The following is an 11,357-nucleotide window of genomic DNA, read 5'->3' as shown; positions in this document are numbered from 1 at the left end:
ATTCTGAATGAAACTGGGCCTGGGGCTTCCATTGGAGGGATCTGTCCTCTTTCCATGCATATGGCCTCTGGTAGCAGAAGACTGGGTACATCACCTTTTCCCTTTTGTTTCTGGAAGACTGGGATAGGCTGAGAGAATGAGCCTTAGGTTTGTTGGACTTCATCTTGTTGAGGGCATCATTGTCTTGGAGCTGAAAAGTAGTGCCTCGATCCTCAATTGGGCCTCAGAAATGAGTCCAGACATCTAGAATCATGAATACACTGGGAGAGTCACTCTGGTGGCCACACCCTTAGCACATGTGTCTGATGAATCATAGACCTCTCCTGGGGCATGTTTTGCCACAGTTTGGCCTTTGGTGCCCAGATTTTTTTGCAGGCTGCTCTGATCCTTTGGAAGAGGATCAAAAATCAAAATGAGATATACCACACGGGATAATGGAATCTTTCCATTATCACCTGGTAATTCACAACTGACATGCCCGAGCTGCTCAAAGGTTAGAGCTTCCTGACCAAAGCAGGTAGTATTCAGTCTTCTAGGGGAAGGATGTAAACACGTTGATCCCACAGGTGCTGAGATGAATAGGGTCTTGGTGACCAGGCTTTGAGAGAAGTAATCAAAATTCTAGAATAGAACTAGGTATTTCCTGCAGGATGGATTGATTTAAATCAGAGACTTAAATCAATGATTTTAACATGATTTAAATCGCCTAGTGGAAAGTCTCAATTTAAGTAATTAATTTAATCAAATTTTCTATTTGTACTTCAGTTATTTTTAAAGAAAGGTACATTCTCACTGGTTGATACAATTATTAAAACATGTTGATTTACAACTAAATAGAGACTTTACACTAGATTTGGTACATCTTTTTGCTACCTAGGAGGGTACAATATAACTATATACATTTATTTAAGCAATTATACAGCTTAATATTTTCAGATTCTTATTAATTCTACATTTTTAGTATGTTAAAAATGGTGAATGATATGTTGCTCATTTACTAGATGATTATCTTTTTGCTCATGGTTTGTGTCAAGCTGAATTAGGATTGTCACTGAAATTTAATTAAATACACAACGGCATATACAATTTATTTTTAATAAACAAAACAACCTTAAATGTTTTGGAAACATAAACTTATCTTATCAAAGCATGTTTCACATTTACAACTATATGATTTATTAAAGGAACCGAGAGATTAACTGCAGTCAGTGAATTTAACTGATTATTTCAGGTCAGTCTGGGAAAAATTTCAAAGGTGCCTAAATGATAGTGACTGGAGCTTAAGTTCCTACTCGCCTAAGTCTCTTGAATATGAAACATCAGTCTCCTAAACATGTATCTGATGAAGTGGGTTCTAGCCCACAAAAGCTTATGCCCAAATAAATGTGTTAGTCTCTAAGGTGCCACAAGGACTCCTCGTTGTTTTTATCAGTCTCCTAAGTTACTTAGGCTGTCCTTTACTCTTTTAAAACTAGTAGATCTCCCCTCGCCCCTCATTTTTATTCATAGGCTGGAAGAGGAAGACAAGCGTTCCTGCTTTTTCAACTGCCAGTCGATATCTCAACTTTGAATGAACTAAGCCAAATGAAGAAAATATTTTTTTCTGGGCCTTTGGAAGATGCTACTTCTGTCAAAAGCTGAGTTAGCATTTCAGCAAGTTCCAAGTGCTTAGCTAGTGAAGTCCACCGGTTCACTCCCAGTGTTTGCACTTTTTGAAACATCATTAGTAGACATGTACTGCTTGAATGGTTCACCTCCAGCCCTGAAACTTATGACGTTTGACATGATTGATGGGTGATGATTAGATGCCCATGTCACAGCAACATCTTCTTCTTCAGCAGTTAGGCATGTACCTTGGTACTTTGGGTTAAGAATATAGGCAAGAAAATGAGGTGGAGCAAGTGCTTGATCCATCCACTTTTTTACTGCTTGTCATTTAACTTTGTTGTTGGATATTTCTTTCTTCACTGTCTCTAGAAGTTCCTTCCAAAGTTCACCAGCATCAGCACTACCGCAGCAATCTTTCGGCAGTTTGTCCAAGATTATGGAAATAGGCTCAATACACTGAAACCTGTCTCCTACATTTCTCTGTATCCAGTGTTGACTACTTTAGCTATGATCGTTCCATCTATTTTGTAACGATTTTCTTCAAATTGTCATCAGAATAGGCCAGTTCTTAATAAATAGCTCAAAACAGTGAGCCACTGAATTCCATCATACATCTTGCAGGAGAATTAGTTTGGATCTTCCTGCTCTCTTCAGTGAAGCTGAAGCAACGTGATTGTTGTCGAAGTATTTTTCAATTTCAGCATTTTCCTTTATTTCTGGAGTTGTACTTAAGTCTTTGGCTAAATGATGCATCAAATGAGCACTGTATTCATATTCTCTTCATTATCTTTGTCTAGATTTCTTTGCTCCACTTGCAGCATTGTCTGTGACAAAGCTACGCACTTGACACTTGAATTTTTGTTTAGTTTGTTACAGCTTTTACTGCTACTTCTCTATTCTGCTATATGGGCATTTCCTAATACATCAGTTGTCATACAAGCACATATGACTAAATCATTGTGTACATTGCTCAACCCATCAAGACTCGAGATTAATGAATTTCCCTGTTTTTTGCACACTGTTCAATTTCCTTCTCATACACTGTATTCAGCAGCCTTCCAGCAATGTCTGCATTGCAGGGTGGAGGATAGCCTGATCATGACTGAACTATGTCAATGAAATGTTTGTTCTGAACAAGACAAAAGGGAGAATGTGTTGCATAAATGAACCAACAAGTCTTTGCATCTACGGAGTTTTGCTGGTCCTGATTACAAACTCATCCATGGGTTTATTAGATAATGAAGAAAGTCTTTTTTTTTTATATACAGGTTATTTACTATCTGATATATGTTTAGTTGCAGCACTGGTGGTGGTACCTGCAGATGACTCTGAATTGTGGACGTGAAGATGATATCTAAGCTGGACCCTGAAACAAAAGGGGATTTAAAAAAAAAAGTCACTCTCACTCTCTAAAAAAAAAACATTTCAGAAGTCCAGCAGTGACCGCAAAAATGTAGCTGATAAATACTCCCACGACAAACTAACATCCCAATTATATTTTGAACACAAACATTTTGAAATTCATAAGTAATCAATCCACTCAAAGCACAAATTTATGAGAATAATGTAAGTCATCATGTACTGTCATGTAAGACACGGCTAGCAGTCCACAAGAATGATGCAAAAATAAGTTTACTAACCGGTTGGTCCAGATAGTTCAGACATGTCCACATCATCATCGTCACACTCATTGCCTTCTGAACAGCATTTTTCATAATGTTGTTTCATTCTAATAACCCAAGCTTGCATCTCTCTGTTGCACTGTTTACATTTGCCACATATTCCTTTTATTAGCCAGAGGTACAGGAGTTTCCTGAAAATATTCCCAAATAGCATCTTTTTTACGACCTGCCGCCACGGTAGGTGTTTCTTCCTCCAGTCCCCAGGTGTTGAAATCAACACTAAGGGCTGCACTCTGAAGAATGTTGTCTCTTCTTCCCAATGTCCTGCTTTGAGACCAGTGTTCCTTCGTTCTTGTTGCACTCTCTGCTCCTTCTCCCTTGTTATCTAACTTCCCTGCTCCACCCTCACCCCCAGAAAAACAAAACAACTAACAATAATCCAAGACTTCTACTCCTGTAACCCACATGCTTTTTGTACGGCAGTATTTGAATTGTTGTAGAGTCAGAGAAGGAGACAGTGGAGAAATTACTGAATTTCTGTTTCTTTGTATCTCTTTCTGTGTACACACACAAGGGGACAGAGCAAAGCCATTTATGTGAAGTAACCAGAACTATCCAGAGGCAAGGGCTGATAGTTACTGGGCAGATCAGTGTTTTTCCATGAGCTGGAGAGTAAATTTCCATGGTGGGTGGAGTCATAAATATTCATAATTCGAGAACTGCGCCAAGCAGAGCTCAGGTAGAGAGAGGCTATCACATAGGAGCGTGAGACCACTCAGGTCAGTTCAGTGGATGGTCCTGACGATACACGATATTGTCTCCTGGAGTCAAAGGCCAGGGTCCCCATGCCTGTAATGACTTTGACAGTCTTTTGAAATCAGTAGCACAGCCCCTGGTTTCCCCACAGAAGCAAGCTGTTAATACAGTACACAACCTATTGTGCCATATCTATAAAGCTGGACCTCAAAAGTTGGATGTTTTTCCCCTGGTTCTTTCTCTATATAGAAAAGCAGCCTTTAACTCCAAGTGTTTGATAGAGATTCATGGCTTCAACACATTTTTTTTATTTAAATGCTTTACAAGATTATAATAATCGTAGGCCTTAACATATTTTATATAAAATTCAGATTCCACTTAAAGCAGATTTTTAATAAAAAAAAATATTATAATTTAAATAACAAATCTGTTTTATTTTATTTTTTTAGAAGTAATTGAATCTTTATCCATCCTGATATCCTATTTCCTATTTTGGGCACAGCTGGAGAGGTAGCAGGCATTAGCCAGGAGTCATTTACTGGATCAGGGTGTCCCTGACTGAAGAGGGACTCAGTGGACTAGCCAGACGAGGTGGCAGTTTCCAGATGTAGCATGTGTGCCACCCTGCCAGGAGCTCCTGTAATTGTTTGTATTCATCACGTGGTAACACCACAAAGGAGTCTGCCACAGAGGGGCTGGCCCCTTAAGGGAAGATGGGGGACCCCCCCAGTGCACCTGTGACAATCTTAACTTGTCTCCCCAGGTGGGAAAATGAATTTGGTTATGTGACTAACTCAGGCCAAGCCTAGGGATATAAGGGGGAGGATTGAGGGAGAGTAGCGTTCCTCAAAGAGGAGCTGCTGAAGCCAGCTACTGGAGGAACTGATGTGTGTATGCGGGGGGGGAGGGGCAGTGATGAGCTGCCAAAATCTTAACAACTGGTTCCACCCCCGCCCCCCCCCCCCCCGTCTGCCCCCAGAACCGAGCAGGAGGGTCTCTTGGGCCACCATAGTGGGTGCCCACCCCACCCCTAAGAGCCAGAGGGACCTGCCAGGGGGCGAGGTGGGGAGTCCCGGAGCTGCTTACCTGGGGCAGCTCCCAGGAAGCATCCAGCAGGTCCCTCTGGCTCCTAGGGGCAGGGGAGCGTAGCTGGGGGGGAGCAGGGGGAGCCGCCGCTCCCCCCACTGATCACATCAAAAGTGGCGCCTTAGGCGCCAACTCCCTTGGTGCTCCGGAGCTGGAGCACCCACGGGGAAAATTTGGCGGGTGCAGAGGATCCCTGCCCTGCGCCTGGCCCCAGCTAACCTCCGCTCTGCCCCCGTATCCGTCCCTGAATGCACCGCCCCACTCTGCTTCTCCCCCCACCCCGGCTTCCCACGAATCAGCTGTTCGGGAAGCCTGGAAGGGCTGAGTAGCAGGCAGTGGCTTCACATTCAGGCTGAGGGTGCTGGAGGGAGCTGGGGCGAGGAGCGGTTCCCCTGCGCGCCCCCACCCCCGGGTTACCACCTCGTGCTCCCCCCCACCCTGCCCCAGCTCACCTCCGCCTCCCTGGGCCTGAGTGTGAAGCCGCCACCTGCTTCTCAACCCGCCCCGGCTTCCAGCGCGAACAGCTGATTCGCGGGAAGCCTGGGGGTGGGGGCAGAGAAGCAGAGCGGGGTGGTGCATTCAGGGGAGGAGGCGGAGCGGAGGTGAGCTGGGGCTGGGGGTGGGGTGGGGTGGGGAGCTGCCGGTGGGTGCTCAGCCCTGGAGAACCCATGGAGTCGGCGCCTAAGGCTTTTGGCCAGTTAAATTTAGAAGCCCTTTTAGAACCAGTTGTCCCTCGCGGAACCGGTGGGAACCAGCTCCAGCTCACCAGTGTGTGGGGGGGAGAAGTTTGCTGGTTAGCAGCCCCAGGAAGGAGGGCTGTGTAACCCCTAAACTTAAGTGGGGAGCTACAGGCCATGGAGGCCAGGACTTAAAGTTATGGTCCCAGGAAAGAGAACCATGAGACCCTAGACTTGAAGGATGAACTATGGGCTCGGGAGGCCAGAACTTAAAGCCAAAGTCCTGAGAAAGAGAGAATTGTGAGACCCTAACCCTGAGGAGTGACCAGAAAGGAACTGTGGTGGGAGCTGAACGAAGCTGAATAAATTAGACCCCAGGAGATAGGGAATATTCTTTCAAAGATTTGGCTGTGACTGGATTATTCTGGGGGAACTCAGAGGGAAACTGAGGCAGGGTGCCTGTCGGCCCGCTCCAGGCTATGAGGGAGCACCCAGGGATGGCACCTAGTTACAGAGCCAATGTTGTTACCTGGAGAGTTACATCTCCCTCAGGAGGTCCCTCAGGACCTGTCCTCATGCTCAGTGTGACGATCCCCAAAGTAGGAAGAGGTGGTGGAGCCTACTCCTCATGTAGTGGTAGTTGAGGCTGGACTACCTGGAGAGATGCAGGAGCTGAGGGGACAACTTCCAAAGCCATAGGGGGAGGTGTTTGTGTTACAAGTGGAAAAATAGTCCCTCTGTCCATGGCCTCTATATAGGGCTACAAAAGTAGTTAGAGGAGCTCTTGCACAAAACCTTCTCATTTGCAGGGACAGAAGTGCAGCTACCCTGAGGAACAGTAGCAGACAGCATTTTCCCTGTGCCAAGGACTCTCAAAGCCCACTTCACATGTAAGTGAGTGTGACTCCTGCCAGCCCCAGAACAAAGATATCCATGCCAGAGGGCAAGGGGATGGTTCTGGGCTAGAGGAGGAGGCTTCCATCTCAAAGGGCAGCATGGCACAGAGTCTCAATGTGGAGGGAGTCAGTGGGGTGCAAAATGGGGGGAGCGTGTGCTGCAGGCAGTACTGGGGACCCCTGCACTGTCACTCAGGCTGGAGAGATCAGTTCTGGTGCATCTGGTGGACTATAAGGTGGATAGAAAGCTGGCTAGATTGTCGGGCTCAATGGGTAGTGATCAATGGCTCCATGTCTAGTTGGCAGCCGGTATCAAGTGGAGTGCCCCAGGGGTCGGGCTGGGGCCGGTTTTGTTCAATATCTTCATAAATGATCTGGAGGATGGTGTGGATTGCACCCTCAGCAAGTTTGCAGATGACACTAAACTGGGAGGAGAGGTAGATATGCTGGAGGGTAGGGATAGGATACAGAGGGACCTAGACAAATTGGAGGATTGGGCCAAAAGAAATCTGAGGAGGTTCAACAAGGACAAGTGCAGGGTCCTGCACTTAGGACGAAAGAATCCAATGCACCGCTAGGGACCGAATGGCTCGGCAGCAGTTCTGCAGAAAAGGACCTAAGGGTTACAGTGGACGAGAAGTTGGATATGAGTCAACAGTGTGCCCTTGTTGCCAAGAAGGCCAATGGCATTTTGGGATGTATAAGTAGGGGCATTGCCAGCAGATCGAGGAACGTGATCGTTCCCCTCTATTCAACATTGGTGAGGCCTCATCTGGAGTACTGTGTCCAGTTTTGGGCCCCACACTACAAGAAGGATGTGGAAAAATTGGAAAGAGTCCAGCGGAGGGCAACAAAAATGATTAGGGGACTGGAACATGACTTATGAGGAGAGGCTGAGGGAACTGGGATTATTTAGTCTTCAGAAGAGAAGAATGAGGGGGGATTTGATAGCTGCTTTCAACTACCTGAAAGGGGGTTCCAAAGAGGATGGCTCTAGACTGTTCTCAGTGGTAGCAGATGACAGAACAAGGAGTAATGGTCTCAAGTTGCAGTGGGGGAGATTTAGGTTGGATATTAGGAAAAACTTTTTCACTAGGAGGGTGGTGAAACACTGGAATGCGTTACCTAGGGAGGTGGTGAAATCTCCTTCCCTAGAAGTTTTTAAGGTCAGGCTTGACAAAGCCCTGGCTGGGATGATTTAGTCGGAGATCAGTCCTGCTTTGAGGACCCTGATATTCTATGATTCTATGATCATCCCTAGAACAGTGCCGGCACTGCTTTTTCTTTGGAGGAGCCAGAGATGTTTCTCTTCTTCCTTGTGGCAGGAGCAGCTGGGTGAGGATTGTGATAGTGCCAAGTTACCAGTGTTGGGCTTCGCTATTGGAGGAGACATTGATCCTTCCTGGGGGAGCAGGAAGGTTGACATCAAGGAGTAGTCTGGAAGCTGTTTGGGGTTGATGGGATAATGTCCCAAACATGCATGCCAAGTCTGAGGACTCCGGAAGAATCTTGGCAGGGATCACTGGTGAATGTGGTCCCTGGGGCCTCCTGAACTTCTATGCCCCAGCTGGGGACTTCATGGACTTAGATGACCCCATGCTCAAACTCCATGTAGAGTCTGGTGTAGATGTTGGAGCAAGAGCCAATAACTCGGCCCAATGGGTGGCTGTGGGCTTTTGGTATGCTGTGTGGAACCCTGGCCCCTGAAGTTTCAGCCTATGTCTTTGAGACATCTCCAGTTAGGTGGGCCCAGAGACAGAGTGCTATATCCTGATAGGCTCAAGCTGTGCAGTGGGCTTGAGAGTGGGACACCCCTGGAGAGAAGAGGCCTATCACTTCATGAGGCATTAGACTCTGGAAAGATCAAGGAACATGATTCACATTGTGGGTATCCTTTCTGGCACTCGGGACTGGGCATGACCTCAGCACCAAGCCAAACCCTGGTGGGGAGAGGAAAAGTTCTCTAAATTCTATCTAACTTAATTATCTTGACTTAGATTGAACACTCTTTGGGGAAGGGACTGTTTTATTCTGTGTTTGCACAGCACCTAGCACAGTGGGGTTCTGGTCCATGAGTAGGGCTCCTAGGCTCTACCAGAATAGTAATAACAATTTTTAAAAACTAATGTAGAAAGGGGCACTGGGTGAAGGTCTGTGGACACTGGCAGGGCTCGGGTTTATGATCTCTAACAGCATATTAACTATAAATGTTTCAATTGTCCAACCCTATCAATGTCTAAACAACAAAATTGAGGGGAATTTGATAAATTAAAAAAACCCAGTGATTTCCCAAACAAATCTTCCTTGTATTACTTAGATTAACAAGAGCCACCGCTAATTCTTACGTTTTAGAGAAAAACATTAAGATTTACGCATTAGAACATTTGAACTTGTGCTCAATTAGTAAAATATGGTTCTTCTGTTACCACATTAGCAAATGTTAAAAGTTCAGTTATTTTGGGGAAAAATAAAAAAACCTACAATTTCTACAGTCCTCATTGACTAGGGTAACATGATAACTGACATTAACTACAAAAGTCAGCACATTGTGTTCAGTGATATTTGTAATCCATGTTGGATAAACATTTAATGTCCTCAGTTACAAAACATAATTTTCAATTATCTCATCAGGAGAGCTGAGCAAATAATGGATTTTTCAGTTTGCTGGCAATTCTTAAAAATATATATATATTGTTTTGGGTTGAATTGAAAATGAAATTTTCAGTACATTGAAATGTTCAAAATTTGTTTCGGGTCAAATGAAATGTTTCGTTCTGATTTTGAGTATTTTAAAACCCTTTTTTTATTTTTAAAAATTAAAGGAAATTTCCAAATGAAGAGTCATTTTGAATTGAAAAATGGAAACGTTTCATTTAGAAAATATGGCAATGAAATGTTTCAAATGTTTTGGAATTTGTTTAGTATTTTTTAGACCAAAACAATTCAGTGAAATGTACGTGAATTCTTGATTTGGCAACACCAAAACATTTCTTCAATCTTTCATAAAAATACAAAAAGGTTGAAAAACTTCACCCAGCTCTATTCATTAGCTGAAAGATTCCACCTTTAGGACATTGATCTTTGAAAATCTATCATATTAAAGACAATATCAGCAGTGAACTTGCAAAAATATATTCTTACTTATACGTAGATGTGACTAAGGGCATGGCTACACTTGCAGATGTAGAAAGCTGAGAGTTAAACCAGCCCTCGGAGACCGCAGCAGGGAAAGCGCGGCCGTGTGTTCACACTGTCAGCTACAAGGGCAGTGGTGTGGCCACATTTGCGGCACTTGCAGCAGCATTGAGAGCGGTGCATTATGGGCAGGTATCCCACAGAGCACCTCTTCCCATTCTGGCGCTGTGGCTTGTGGGAAGGGGGCGGGAGGTGAGGGGCATTCTGGGTCCTGTCCCAATGCCCTGTGATGCATCACTTTGCATCCCAGCAATCCCTGTGCTTCTGTCCACATTTGGCGCCATTTTTCAACGTTTTTTGTACTGGGCGTTCTGTCTTCCCTTTCGGTCTGTGGGAATGGATCCTGAACTTGTGAGGAATATGCTGATGGGTCTCGCCAGCACGTCACAAATTGCAGTCGAGTTACTGCTAAAGCTACAAAGTCACAGTTAGGGGTCCGACCATGATGTCGACTCACATAACGCATACAACACTGGATTGCTTGAGGCATTCATGGACATGCTCTCCACCGTGGAACGCTGCTTCTGGGCTCGGGAAACAGGCACTGAGTGGTGGGATCACATCGTCATGCAAGTCTGGGATGACGAGCAGTGACTGCAGAACTTTCGGATGAGGAAAGCCACTCTCATGGGACTGTGTGCTGAGCTCGCCCCCCACCCTGCGGCGCGAGGACATGAGATTGAGAGCTGCCCTGACGGTGGAGAAGTGGGTGGCTATTGCAGTCTGGAAGCTGGCAACTCCAGACAGCTACCGATCAGTCACTAACCAGTTTGGAGTGGGAAAGTCGACCGTTGGAATCGTGTTGATGCAAGTTTGCAGGGCCATTAATCGCATCCTGCTCAGAAGAACCGTGACTCTGCGTAACGTGCAGGACATTGTATCTGGCTTTGCACAAATGGGTTTCCCTAACTGTGGAGGGGCAAAAGATGGGACGTATATTCCAGTTCTGGCACCAGCCAACCTAGCCTTCGAGTACGTTAATTGGAAGGGGTATTTCTCTATGGTTTGATTTCCAGCCTGTTCACGCCCCAAACCTGCAGGCTTCACAGCAGCCCCATGGGCAGGGGCTTAGCAACCCTCTTCAACCCTCTCCCGCTGCCTTGGGTCCTGCCCCCAGGGAGTGTAGGGCTGCTCTGTCCCTTAGGTGCCCTCCCTTGCTGAGCCACCTCTCTGGACAGTTCGCTGAAGCCCCTGCAGTCAGATTCCCTGGGCTCTGGTGCACAACGCATCCTTAGGGCTTAACCCCTTCTTGCCTGCTCTGTAGCTGAGGGTGGTTGGCTTATGTCAGTGGCCAGCAGCAGCCTGGAGGTATTAGCTGCCTTTCAACACTGTGTGGGCAGGAAGGGACAAGCTGCTTCCAGCCACACTGGGGCTGGGGGGAGGAGGGGAGAGAAACTCTGTAAAGACACGGGCCAGGTCATCCCTTCCCTCTCCTCCTCCCCTGTGGCTGGAAGCAGCTCCCGTCCCTTCCCTCCCACACAGAGCTCAAAGGCTGCTGCTGGCCACATTCTGGTGTG

This window comes from Chelonia mydas, chromosome 1 (genome assembly GCF_015237465.2).
Source record: "Chelonia mydas isolate rCheMyd1 chromosome 1, rCheMyd1.pri.v2, whole genome shotgun sequence".
NCBI lineage: Eukaryota > Metazoa > Chordata > Testudines > Cheloniidae > Chelonia > Chelonia mydas.
This window is presented reverse-complemented; position numbering follows the sequence as displayed.